The sequence below is a fragment of the Thermobia domestica genome, chromosome 4 (genome assembly GCF_964235325.1).
Source record: "Thermobia domestica chromosome 4, izTheDome1.hap1.1, whole genome shotgun sequence".
NCBI lineage: Eukaryota > Metazoa > Arthropoda > Insecta > Zygentoma > Lepismatidae > Thermobia > Thermobia domestica.
In genome coordinates, this window is record NC_137457.1 from 27,456,100 (window position 1) to 27,470,856 (window position 14,757).

Below are 14,757 nucleotides of genomic sequence, written 5' to 3' on the forward strand. Positions count from 1 at the left end.
CATTTTAAAAAAATAAAACAGGCTGGTTTTAAATATTTAGACGTACAAAAAGGCCATTTTTTCTGTCTATACCAGATACTTGAAGAGAGAGAGAGAGAGAGAGAGAGAGAAATTACAGTGTGTTCCATTTTCTTCGCTTAAAATGGCAATAGGACTTGTAGATTCAAAAACTTCTCATATTCTTTCCTTGCAGGAAGTTAAAAAGTTTACATAGAAGGGAAGTCATAAATATTATAAGTATCATTATGTAAGGGTAAAATACTTGGAACTATTCTTTTCTTGGGTTCTACATTCCTTTGCTGTATTATTTATCTATTTCATTACGAGTAAGTTTCAACAGAAGAACAAGTCGTTTGCGTCTTCTTGGAACAACTTCAATAACCTTGAACTTATGAAGCAATGGAACTTTTATTGCTTTGAAACGATCTTATAAGAGCAAAGGATCTTAAATAGTGAAGAAGAAAAAAATCAAATTAGCAACTTTAGTGGCTTCTAGATGTCCATTTTTCCAATCGTTCAGTGAGGGCATGCGCCATGTGTCTTCGAATTTCACGTATCATTTGAATCAAGATTTATTTTCGGATCAATGTGTTCTCAGTCTCGCTTGACAAATCCGGAGATTCTAACCAGTGCCGTTACAATTGGGGAACGTGAATGAAGGGGCACTGTACCCGATGTTTGAAGCTTACATTTTTTTTTTTATTACACAATACTCGAATTGTCTTTTTATTTATTTTGGGCATGTGAAATGTGTATCTTCATATATTATGAAATTAGAAGCAGATTATTTGCAAAGGACACTGCACAATCCTTATGGAAATTGGATTTCAGCAGAATTGTTTGAAACCGTGATATGTTGCAGATATTGGACCCTGAGAAAAAAGTCTCAATAGGCACAACCACTAATCGCTGACCGTTTGGCCACTGCAGGGCCATATTTTTTTTAATCGGCCGAAGGTAATAATATTCTAGATTTCGCTGAAAATGACTGAAACAATTGTATATTGTAGATCTTGACATCCTGATAACAAATCTACCATCAATCACCGATTGTTTAGCCATTACAGGGTCATTTAAAAAAAAACAGCCGAGGATAATGATATTCGGGATTCGGTGGAAAACACTGAAACCGTGATATGTTATAGATATTGTCATCCTGAGAAAAAGTCCCAACCACCAATCACTGACCGAGTGCTCACTACAGGACCACTTTTTTTTGAAAACAGTCATAGATAACAATATTCTGGATTTCGGTGGGGAAGTCTAAAACCGTGATATATTGTAGATATTGTGATCCTGAGAAAAATCTCAATGGGCGCAACCAGTGTTTCTTCCGGACATGTTTTTTTGGGGGGGACACTCTCCCCGTGGAGATCTGAGAGTATTCCCCGGAGGAGACCAAAATAATACGTTTAGGCTATAATATAATAATGAATCACAGAAAAACTGTGTGAAAATAATATGTACCCCTTCGAATACTAAGTGTGTCCCCCGGAACATTTTTTCTGAAAGAAACACTGGGCGTAATCACCAATCACTTACCATTTGGCTTTACGAGACTACTTTTTTCAAAGTAGTAGAAGGTAACGAGATTCTGGATTTCGATGGAAAAGATTGACATCGTGATATGTGGTAGATATTCTGATCCTGAGAAAAAGTCACAACGAACATTGCCAAAAGCAAAGCCCGGAAAACTACAGACAAAATGGTCGACCGGAAACGAACCTCCCGAATGTGAACAAATGCTCTACCAATGACCTACAGTTGCTCAGTAGGCGCCACTTAACACTTTTTCTCAGGATCACAACATCTACAACATATCATGGTTGATTCACTTTCACCGAAATTCAAAATATTGATATATTTAGCTGTTTTCAACAAAGTTGCCCTATAGTGGCCAAACGGTCAGTGATTGGTGGTTCTGCCCATTGAGATTTTTCCTCAGGATCAAAATATCTACAAGATATCACGGTTTCAGTTTTTTCCACAGAAATCCAGAATAACGTTACCTTCTACTGCTTTGAAAAAAATGACCCTGTAGCGGCCAAACGGTCAGTCATTGGTGGTTGTTTACATTGAGACTTTTCCTCAGGACAGAGCCGTAGCTAGCGGGGGGCAAGCGGGGCGGTCGCCCGGGTGCTGATAGTAAGAGGACGCCCAACGATCAAAAAGAAAGAAAAAGTGTTGGAAAAGAGCAAACGAGGTTGCAACCCATATAAGAATTGGCGCCCTATTAAATCAATGTTGTTATCGATTTGAAAAAAAAATGTTAAAAATTTTCTTGCTCGCTCCGCTCACAATTCACACGTCTCAATAAGAGGCGCAACAAGTTTAGGCTTATTATTTTGATTTGTTAATGACAATGTGATATACAAGGTACCGAGTAATGATTTCTAACGTACGCAGGGCCGATTTTAAAATCAGAAACGGTCAAATTCTGAAATACGTGTTCGACGTTGTGGTGGTGATGAGTTTCCTTAGTTAATCACGCTTTTCTACCCAATTGGGTAAATCACGATGGTGAGAATGAAGGTATGAAAATAAGAGAAGTGACGAGACACACGCAAGCTGCTGTTTGCGCAAGAATATTAAAAATGAAAGTAGACAAGGGTAATAATCACATTTTCGAACTTGTAGAATAGGGGGTTAAGGGGTCAGAACTTAACCCAACGAATTTCGTCTTTTTCAAAGGCTGATCACTACCAGTGATTTTTTAAAATTCTATTGATATATGAAATGCTCCCAATTTGAAGATTTTTTTTGGGGGGGGAGATCACTTCTCCATCAAGTAGGCCTACTTGCATCGCCAGGATCTCTTTTCCTCTGCATACATATCTAGTTCTGTTTTGTTTTATCTATCTACCTACATACAAATTACACATATACGTGTGTTTGAATGTATGTTAGTGTACTTTTAATATGTTAATTCATAATAAGTAGTCTTAAATTCAGAACTTTAATTCATTAACAAATTAAGTAATTACTATATAATTTCAAACATATATGGTACCCAAACTATGTTTTGGATTTTAAATACATACATTAAATGTATTCGTCACCTGCATCGATACATACTGTACACAAATTCACAAAGAAGGCTCCTTCTGAATTTTCGTTATATTTCACAATTTATTTTTTTTTTACCGTAAAAAACTCACTCACTCTATGGCCTATGAAACCCGGAAGTTTAATGCCGCGTTCATAAAACCTCTCCAATGACTTCTATCCTTAGCCAACTGGACTGTTTTTACTCTGTATTTCTGTTTCTGTGAGATCCATCTTAATATTGTCCTCCCATCTGGGCCCAGGTTTTCCTAATGGACGTTTTCCGATTGGACTTCCAGTGAAAACTTTGAAAGCGTTCCTACCTTCTTCCATTCTCGTTACGTGACCACTCTCTGTGAGCCTCCTAGACTTGATGACTCTAACAATGTTTGGTAAAGGGTATATAAATTATGCAGTTCCTCGTTACGAGATATCTGCCATTGCCCATTCACGTTCCCTTTGGAAAAAAAATGAAATGAAATCTTTGAGTTTTACGTCCCACGTTTATGCCGGTTAGGCTAAAGGAGACGGTGATTATGAGAAATGAATGAAATGGTGAAATGAAGAAAATGGGAGGAAACGGGAGAACTCCGAGAAAACCCACGAGCACGGTGTTTGTTCACCACAAAGTCCACATGGCGTGAGCTGGGATCGAACCAGGGACCCCAGACATCAGAGGTGAACGCTCTACCACTGACCCACGGCGCCCCCACCCCGTTCCCTTTGGGTCGGAATATTCGTCTCAGAATTTTATTCTTAAATACTTCGTCCCTTAAAGAAAGTGACAATGTTTCGCAACTATCCAGAACAACAAGCATGATTATCGTTTTTTATATTTTAAGCTCCAGATTCCTCGACAGAATTCGCGACGACAAAAGATTTTGAACTGAATAATAACACGAATTCCCTGCTTTTAGTCGACATTTAATTTCTTCGCGGATATGATTTTCGTCTGTTAATATTGATCCTAGATACTTGAAACTATCCACTTTCTCGAAAGTATTATTTGATGCTTTGACGCATCCATAATTTGCAGTATTACGATCCCAGGGAACTTACATGTATTTAGTTTTTTTTTTTTTTCCTGCATTTACTTCTAAACCTGTAAGCGTTTCATAAGGCCTCTGCATTTCTTTCCATTGTTCTATCATTTCCTATCAGATTTACATAATCAGCATACGCCATAACCTGGTGAATACCATTTAGATCTAGGCCCTCGTTGCTATTTTTTATTTTCCTTATAGTATACTCCAGATAAAGTTAAATAATAGTGTCGACAACTCATCTCCTTGTTTCAGGCCATTCTCGACGTGGAAGCTTGTGGAGAAGAATTTTCCTACTCGAGTTTTAGTTGGTTATTGATGTTATATAATGTTTCTCTCCTAAGAGAATCCTAAGCCTTTCTAAAATCAATAAATAATTTATGTACTGTGGTATTGTATTCCCATTTCTTTTCGAGTATTCGTCAAATGGTAGATAATTGATAGTTGATTGATTTCTTCTAAGTCCACACTGATAACCTTCAATAATTTCATTTGCATATGGAATCAATCTCACTAATATAATGTTTGAAAGAATTTTATAGGATGTTGACAGAAGAGAAATGCCTCGATAATTATTATAATCTGCTTTGAATTGGAACAATGATTCATTGTTTCCACTCTTGTGGTAATTCTCCTTGTTCCAGATAAGGAGAATGAGTTTGTGTATCTTATTCCAAATGTTTCCCCTCCAGCTAAAATTAACTATTAAAAATTTCTTTATAGCGATTTCTACTTCTGTTCGGCTAGGCTCTGGAATTTATGGTTCTGCTGTGTGCATTTCCCTTTCCCCAAGAACATTAGTTTTTGACTGCGTGTTAAGCAAATCGTTAAAGAAATGTTTCCATCTATTCAAGATGCCATGTGTATTAGTGAGAATTATTCCGTTATCTCTCTTTCAATTATACGCGCGAAGTTGATAATTCGTTGATGCCCTTATACATATGACGATTTTTTAATATTATCTCCAAGTTCATTAATTTTAGCTTTCAAAAATTCGCGTTTCTTTGTTCTATACATTTTGGAAGTTTCCCATCTGATGTCAACGAAGTTTTGTGCAGTTATATCGTTCAGAATTTGTAACCAACTCAGTTTTGTCTGTTTTCCCTTCACCGGTATTTTGGTGCGTTCCTGGTTGAACCATGGTTTGTTCCTATGTATTTCCGCGTGCCTCATTCTTTCTCATGCTGAAATTTTAATGTTATACCTAATTTGAACCGAAGTATTCTCAACAGTAATGCTCTCAAAACCTTCTAAACTCGAGAATCTATTCGACACTTCAATCTGGTATTCAGACCTGTAGCCAGCCCAAAAATGTAAGGGGGTCCCGGCTGAAGTTAGGGGGCCGATACAACCATATTATAGTTCATCGCCATATTATAGTTCATTTGCTAGTCTACCGTGAAAATTTTAGGGGGATAGCCACAATTTAGGGGAGCCTAAACCCCTCTGGATACGGGCCTGCTGGTATTCCCCTCTAGCCTGGTTCTCCTCTTCGTTTTTAGGTGTTTAATATTCCCTTTCTTTAACGATAATCTCTCTCTTACTATCACTGCTACCGGATAGTGATCAGTGTCACAGTCAGGTCCTCTGAACGACCGAATATCAATTATGCTAGATTGTTTTTTTCTATCTACTAAAACGTGATTAATTCGATTGTGTGTTCTTCCATCTGGCGAGGTCCATGTGTATTTATGAAAATCGCGATGTGGGAATATTGTACTTTTCACGATTAGGTTTTTGGATGTTGCAAAGTTCACGAGTCAAACACCGTTGTTATTACTTTCCTTATGCAGACTTTCTTTCCCTATAATCAGTTTGAAAATATCTTCTTGCCCTACCTTCGCATTGAAATCCCGTAATAGAATTTTCATATGGTATCGCGGGAGTTGGTCAAATACCCTTTCTACTATTTCTTCATAAAAACTGTCTTTTATATCGTCATCTTTATCTTCTGTTGTGGCATGAACATTTAAAATAATATCACACCACCGACCCTTGAGAGTAATAAAAGAAAGTCTATGACTAACAAACCCGAACTTTAATTGCCTGTATTAAACGAATCTAAATTAAAATGTTATTTGTGTGTTCATATGCAGAATAAAATAACAAAAGTTTACAATTATTACTGGAAATTAATGCCATCATCCATTTCGAACATTTTAAAAGCACATAGTTTCTAATGTATTGAAATTTCATTTCTTATTGATGGTATGAAATGTAAATAGCTCTAAATTTTCATAACTGTTCGCGAAGTGGATTTGTATACAACCAAGGTAGTTTCGTAAAGTTCAACAAAAGTTAAAAAAAAAAAGCCTCTTGAAAACAGCTATTATTTGTAAAAGAATACATAATGACCGTTTTTGGCTGTTGCAATGGTCTGTCCAAGCAGCTTGATAAAAATTCTGCATAGCATAACAACAAAAGCTGCTTCTCTTATATGCAAAATAAAACAAATATATATATATAGGAAGAAATGAAATGAAATATTTGAGTTTTACGTCCCACGATTATGCCGGTTAGGCTAAAGGAGGCGGTGATGATGAGTAATGAATGAAATGGTGGAATGAAGAAAGTGGGAGGAAACGGGAGAACCCCGAGGAAACCCACGCACACGATGTTTGTCCACCACAAAGTTCACTTGGCGGGGGCTGGGATCGAATCCGGGACCCCAAACACCAGAGGTGAACGCTCTACTACTGAGCAACCGCGGCCCCTCAAAAAAAAAAAAAAAAAAAAAAAAAAAAGATAGGATGCAAAAGTTTGGTTTGGCAAGTGTAGGAGGCGCTGAATTTTACTTTGCCCAGGGCGCCGAAATCTCTAGCTATGGATCTGCCTCAGTATCAAAATATGTACAACATATCACGATTTCAGTTTTTTCCACAGAAATTCAGAATAACGTTACCTTATACCGCTTTGAAAAAAGTGGCCCTGTAGTGGCCAAACGGTCAGTGCTTTGTTGTCGAACCTATTGAGACTTTTTCTCAGAATCAAAATATCTACAACATATCATGGTTTCAGTCTTTTCCACCGATATCGCGAATATCATTATCTTCGGCTGTTTCTCAAAAAGTGGGCCTATAGTGGCCAAACGGTCGGCGATTGATGGTTATGCCCATTGAGCCTTTTTCTCAAGATCGCAATATCTACAACATATCACAATTTCAAGCAAGTCAAGCGAAATCCAATTATCATAAGGATTGTACGTGGTCCTTTGTTTTGACTTATTGCTCCCCCATTAAAACAGAAGCACTGTTCAAAAAGTAAAAATATTTTAAATACTGTATTCACTCGAATATGAGCACCCCCTGAAAAATTTAATTATCCTCTGATATTCTAATTTCAACTATTTCCAATTTGAATATAGGGTTAACATTTCAGATGCAACCTATTCTTCGGGCACTATATCGGTTCTATGTTAACGCTTCTCGATATGGCTTACAGTTATTACTCTGCCATCTATCGAATCATTCTACACCGTATAACACTTCCGAAACTCAAGCAGTTTGGACGGGTAAAACTGAACTCGCGCTATCTGTTGCAAAACTACGTCCTAACTTCTGCGACAGAGCAATAGACCTATCCACGGAATAATTATTTTTTCTCTATTAAAGATATGTCTGCAAATAAAACCTAAAAAGCGACCTAGAATCCAGTGGCGTGCGCAGAAATGCAATGGGGGATACAGACTCCTGAGTTCATGTAATTTCAAGTGTACACATGTCAATGTGATAAATGTTTATTTTTGCATTTTACTCAAGAAAATTAATACACCGAGCCTCCGCTTGAGTACGCCAGTGCTCAAATTTAACAAGGAACAGACATGAACTGTCATCCGGACATTCGAATCAAACCTATTCCATTCGATAAACATAACAAAGTTATGTTCATGCACAAAATATTAGGTGCCATGAACAAAGAGTAAGTCTCTGGGGCCCATTTACCCTGTTAGTATAAAGAAAATCATAGACTCACAGTGAAGTAGCTATTGCATCAACACTGTTCATTGGAAAGTCATGGTTTATAGTTCATTCTCTTCAGCATGAAACAAGATTTCCAGAGGTGCTATGTATTGGGGTCCATAACGTACTTGTACATGCAACAGAGAATGTCGGGAAAATACTATAGGGGATAAGAAACAGACCAGTAGCCATCCTAAAAATGTAAGGGGAGGCCCGGCTGAAGTTAGGGGGGCCCGATCCAACCATATTATAATTGATCACCATATTATAATTCATTTGCAAGCGGACCGTGAAAATTTTAGGGGCCAGCAAAAATTTAGCGGGACCCGGCCCCCCTAGACACCCTGGATACGGGCCTGATAAGAAATGTGTGTATTGTTAGACAGAATATGTATAGGGGGAAGCGTGTATTAGTATACAAGGTTTTCCCTCATATCTATTCCGTTTATCAATACAAAATTTGGTACACACATTTCTTTCCTCGTAAAATAATTTCCGAAAGTTGATGGGAGGGATTTCTTGAGGGAATTTTCCCGACATTCTCCCAATTTTCCCTGTTTAAGTATGTTATGGGCCACAATACATAGTACCTCTGTAAAGCTTGTTTCGTACTGAAGAGAATGAGCTATAAGCTATTACTTTCCAATGAACAGTGTTGATGCAATAGCTATTTCACTACGAGTATATAATTTTCTTTTTATTAACGGAGTTAATGTTCTTCAGGAAGTTACTCCTTTGTCCATGGCACCAGGGCCGTAGCCAGCCCAAAAATGTAGGGGGGGCTGAAGTTAGGGGTGCCCGATCCAACCATATGATAGTGCATCACCATATCATAGGTCGTTTGCAAGCCTACCGTGAAAATTTTAGTTGTACCAGCAAAAATGTAGGGGGGTCCGGACCCCGTAGACCCTCCCTGGATACGGGCCTACATGGCACCTAACTTTTTGTGCATAAACATATTTTTGTTATGTTTATCGAACGGACTAGATTTAATTCAGATGTCCGGATGACATGCTCACGTCCGTTCCTTTGAAGTTCGAACCCTTTTTTGCTATTTAATGGAAACAAGCTAATTACAAAGCTAGTAAAAAACGTTATTTCAGTACTGTTTCTGCATGATTTGTTGTTTATAATATATAATTTAAGTAATGAAAATGCAAATAGATGGAGCCAAATATTGCTACAACAAGTTTCGAAGATTTTTGCTCAGAGTTGTACTTTTAGTTACGTTTCACATTAGCACCAATTGAAACATATTGGTTGTCCTTGGCATAGATGACCCCGAATATAGAATTGTTCATTTTCAGTGGAAATATCGGAAAGAGTACATTACTTCCTGGTAAAAAGGTATCGTTTGGACAATTTTATCTGTAACGTCGGGTACAAAGCTTGTTACACTTTCCATATGTACTTTATTTGTTCAAAATATACTAACGGACTTCAGAAACATGTTCGTCACACATTCAGATTTCAGGTATGGTGAATGATGTCGGGTATATATCCTCCTCTACTGTGCTATAGTGCGTCCAGTAAGAGAACGTCCCTGACAGCTCGCAGTGACATTGCCACTACTCGCGTGTCAAGCTTTTTTCGGTGCAACTGTAGTGGCAATTTAATTAACGGTATAAGACAGAGTGATCGTGGTTGGTAACACTGGTATCAAAGTAGGGGCTGCAATGTCCCACCGCATTTGGTAAGAAACGTCAGAGACCATCTCTTATTGGCCGTGCTATAGTATGCAATAACTCTGTTCGTGAAATTCACTAGGACTGCCTGACAAGATTCCACTTGGATTTCGCAGACGACACGTCGAATTTCAATCTTTAACCTTACAATGCATGACATTTTATTTTCTATATATATATAAAAAATAGTTTTGCAAGAGAAAACAAAAATGAGTAACGGAAGTGCCGGTACGCTTAATAGTGCCATCTATGCGGAAACTGTGGAATTACAACTAACTTAACTAGCTTCGAACGTTCCCAATCTGGTTCAACATACATTAGCAACTGCATATCAGTAGTAAGGGGGTTACCCTATCGCACTCTTGGTTATTCAATGTAGGGGCCCCCATGCCCCAGTGTTGGTGCGAATGAGTCAAGGATCTTCAAATTTAGGATGGGTACATTTCCCAATGCCCTTGGCCCGGGGTTAATGACCTAGGGGTACCTAGGACTACCACCTCTAGATTTTGGCAGGGGTACCTTGGCCTACCCCCTAAATTTTGGCAGGAGTACATACGACCACCCCCGTAAATTTTAGAAATTACCAAATCTAAAAATTTGGTATGGTAGTCTAGGACCAGGGTAAGTACCTCTATCAGTATTGGGAGTCCATCTTGTTCCCTTTTATGGGTAAAAAATTGCCAAAAAATCAAATTTCGGAGGTTTTTAACCTTCCCCTTTGATGAGGTCTTATTATCTTATATAGTTATATGGCCATGCACATGGATCCATTCTCTTTCATAAGACATGGGTACCTTAGTGCACCCATTTAAAATTTTGGCTGGAGTACCTTGGCCCACCCCCTAAAATTTGGAAATTGCAAAATTTAAACATTTGGTATAATAGTTTAGGACCCTAATAAATACCACTATAAATTTGGGTGGTCCACGTCGTTAAGCAATACGTCATACCACGTGTTCGGTTTTTGGCCTAATTTATTCCCTTTGATGAGGTTCTATTAGCTTATATGGTTATATAAGCATACATAGGGGTCCATTCCTTATCATAAGACATAGGTACATTGGTGCATCATTCTTAAAATTTGGAAGGGGTACATTGGCCCACCTCTTAAATTTTGGAAGTTGTCCAATTTAAAAATTTGGTATGGTAGTCTAGGACCAGAGTATGTACCTCTATCAGTGTTGGGGTTCCATATGTTCCCTTTTATGGGCAAGAAATTGCCAAAAATTCAAATTTTGGAGGTTATTGGCCCCATTTGATGAGGTCTTATTACCTAATATGGTTATATGGGCATATATAGGGGTCTATTCTATTTCTTAAGACAAATGTACAATGGTGCACCCTTTTTGAAATTTGGGAAAGGTACATTGGCTCACCTTAAATTTTGGAAATTGTCCATTTTAAAAATTCGGTGTAATAGTATAGGACTCTAATATTTATTACTATAAATTTGGGTGGTCCATTTCGTTCCCTTTTACGGTTAAAAATTGCCAAAAATCAAATTTTGGAGGTTATTGACTCCCCTTTGATGAAGTTTTATTACCTTATATGGTTATATGGGCGTATTCAGAGGTCTATTCTCTTAAGATATAGATACATTGAAAATTTAGAAGGGATACATTGGCCCACCCCTTACAGTTTAAAAATTTGCCCAATTTGGTATACCGGTACATGACAATAACAAATATCAGTATAAATTTCGTTGACTTTCATGGGTAAAAATTGTCAAAAAATGTAAATTTTGGAAGTAATCGAATCCTTTGATAAGGATGAATGTGTACAGGGATTCAGGGACTCATTTCCCTTATACTTTGATGCTCACTTTTTAAATTTTGTTGGGTAAATAGGACCATTTCTTAAAGTTGGGAATTACCAAATAACAAAATTCGGTAAACGTTCTCTAGAACCCATTGTAAATGTTGGCGTCCCCCTTATGGCCAAATATTCAAATTTCGAAAGTTATTGACCTATTTTATTTCTTTGATACGGCTTTGTTACCTCATATGAGTACAGGGTTCATTACCTTTCATAAGACATAGGTATATTTGTGCACCAATCTTAAATTTGGGAGGGTACATTCCCTATTGTTAAATCAATAATTGGTAATTGTTCTTAGAATGTGAATATAAAAATTGGGTGGTCCAGCTTGGGTAAATCGCTTTCAAATATTAGTATGATCACGTGGCCACTTATTGACCTATGATGGGATTATGAGAAACTATAGTTGTTGATGCATGGCATAATTTATGGAGAACTTAAATCCTTCTGTTATTAACCAGCATTTGCTCTTCGACGCAAGCGAGGGCAAGCGAATAAACTAGTGACAATACCCATTAACTTCTGAGAATCTTGGAGGACTTGAAGTACCTATTGATGATGCAACATTTCAGTTTGATTTTTTTTTTCCTGGTAATCTCCAAGAATAGTTCAACTGTTGAATGAAAAGTATGCATTTACTGAATGGATAAACTCAGGTTGAAAAAAATAATTACCGTAATCAAATTAACATTTCGCACCATCTGGGCTGGGTTCGAGTAAATCCAACTTGTGTATTTACTTGGATCCAGGTCAGAGTCGTATGGGTTGACATGTGTCAGATTGCAACGAGTATAACCTTAATTCCTATGAAATTTAACCGGAATACAACATACATGCAACATATTATCAGGTTCTCAACTATATTTCAGTGATTATTCCGTACTTTTCTTTCTTCTCTACTTCTTCTTATCCTCCCTCTTATACCTTATTCCATTTCTACCATAGATTATTGGAAATCCTTCCTTCGTATTATTTTCTTTTATCTACTACTCTCCTGAGATAGACTTTTTTCCAATTAGTCATTCTAATTCTTTCATTTTCTTCTTTTTCTCTTCTCCTTCTTCCTCTCCCTTCCTTATCTTCCTCTTCACTTCATATTTTCCTTTCTTCACATTTCTACTTTAATTAAACTGAAACATAACTGGGAGTCATGTATCATAACGCACGATCTTTAACTTATATAAAAAGAAATCTTTGGAAGTCTGATAATAAATAAATAAATGTAAAAAGAATAATACTAATAGTACACGACATCTAAATATTAACAACTTGTTTCAGTTAAATGGTGACTCCTAATTATAGTTATCATGGTGTTTTTCACTTTATTATTATAATTGATTTTACTCAAACAACCTGACTTTTGACAATGTTCTCTTCATATTTACCTTACGTGCTGTACATCGTTTATATGTTCTTCCTTATGTCTTTGCTATAAGCTTTCAATTATCTATCTCCTTGTTATAGTTTTTGAGTTATATATATAGAGAGAGAACTTAATTTTTTGGGAGGTCAAAATATCGAATATACTTCAGTAAAAAATTTTCTTGTACGCCTTATATCTAGAGAACAGTATATAGTGTAGCCTAACTCAAACTATCACTTAACTCAGTATGATGTGCTTACTCCGTAGAAAATATGAAAATTCAATTTAGAGGCCGTTCAAAAATTTTGTGATCCCTAATCCAAAAACTGGTTATTGGCCAAGATCACAATCTTTTGATGCATTGTTTTGGATCATTCCTAAAATTCTTGTTTCATTCATTTTCCACTTCCTTTAATATTCGTGTTTCGTGATTTTTAACTATGTTCCATCCATTTTAGAACAATTTGCTTTTGGAATACAGAATCTACATAGTTTCTTGTATAGTTTAAGCTGAATTTTAGCAATTTTCCCCAAAGTCTGTTCACATTATTGCCAACGGATAAGGCCTTTCTTTTAAAAGAAAAATAAAATGCAAATAGAATACAGTAATGACTCAAATAGCCCGGTGCTTTTGGTAAGATGAATGTTCTGCCATTTTTACTTTCGGTTTTATAGTAGGACTTCAGTTCTTTGATATAATGTATCTTGATAATTTGTTAATACTTTGATGTCATATGAGTTACATTGCTTGTTGCACTAGTTTTCAGAAAAAGATATTTTTTTCTTATTATACTCAAATAAGCTCGATATCCTCTATAGTTGAATCCTGATTATGAACTTTTATACATAAAGTTTATCAGAGACAAGCACTTCAATTTCTAAATGACGGGTCTATGTTGCTATAGCCTTTTTAAGATCTTGGATTTTTGGGGTATTTTTTAGACTTTCAGTCAAACAGTTACTGCATCGTCACTATTTATTCTAGGCTCATGGTTCATATCCCATTCTCTTCAGAATAGAGCAGGCTTTCAAATGGTACTACTTACATGCCCATACCAAATACCAGAAGAGAGAAAAATTATGGGGAAAGGGGAAATTTCCGGGGAATTTTTTTTGTCACACTTTGGGCCCTCTCTGAAACGGCCCTGTGTGAAGATAGAGATCTGAAAAAAATCTGATAAATACTACTTGGTGAACTGAATGTGTGTACCATACTTCAAGCTTCTACATTGAATAGTAAGTTCAGGAAAATATTTATCAATAATCCACACAATGCCCCAAATTACCGCAAAAGACTCTCAGGTAAAAATTTCCTGAGACATTCCTAATTACCCTAGGATCATGGTTCGCCCACCATTCTCTTCAGAATAAAACTGCCTTTCAGACGGTACCATTCACATGTCTCTATCATGCATCTGAGTCGTAAAAATAGCGAAAAAGTTATTTTTTGGTAACAAAATATCCCTTTTTAAACCCCTTTTCCCCTCTGCACCCTCCGTGCTAACGCAGAGATCTGTAAAACAATCTGATAAATACTACTCGGTGGACTAAATGTTTGTGCAAAATTTCAATATTCTAGGTGTAAAAGTAAGCCCACCAAAAACTTATGAAAATAGGCCTAACAAAAGAAAATATATTTTTTAAATTTATGACGTCATCACCTGCTATGTCTTAAAGTAGAAAGACGTGAAACCATACCTAACACGTTCTACAATGCCTATAAGCTTGAAAAAAGGAAGAAAAAACAGGACGAAATAGCTCAAATAGGAGAGTTATAACGCAAAGTTCCAGAAAACATCCGTATGGTACAAATTGTATCATAAAACCACTTTACAGAACGGGAC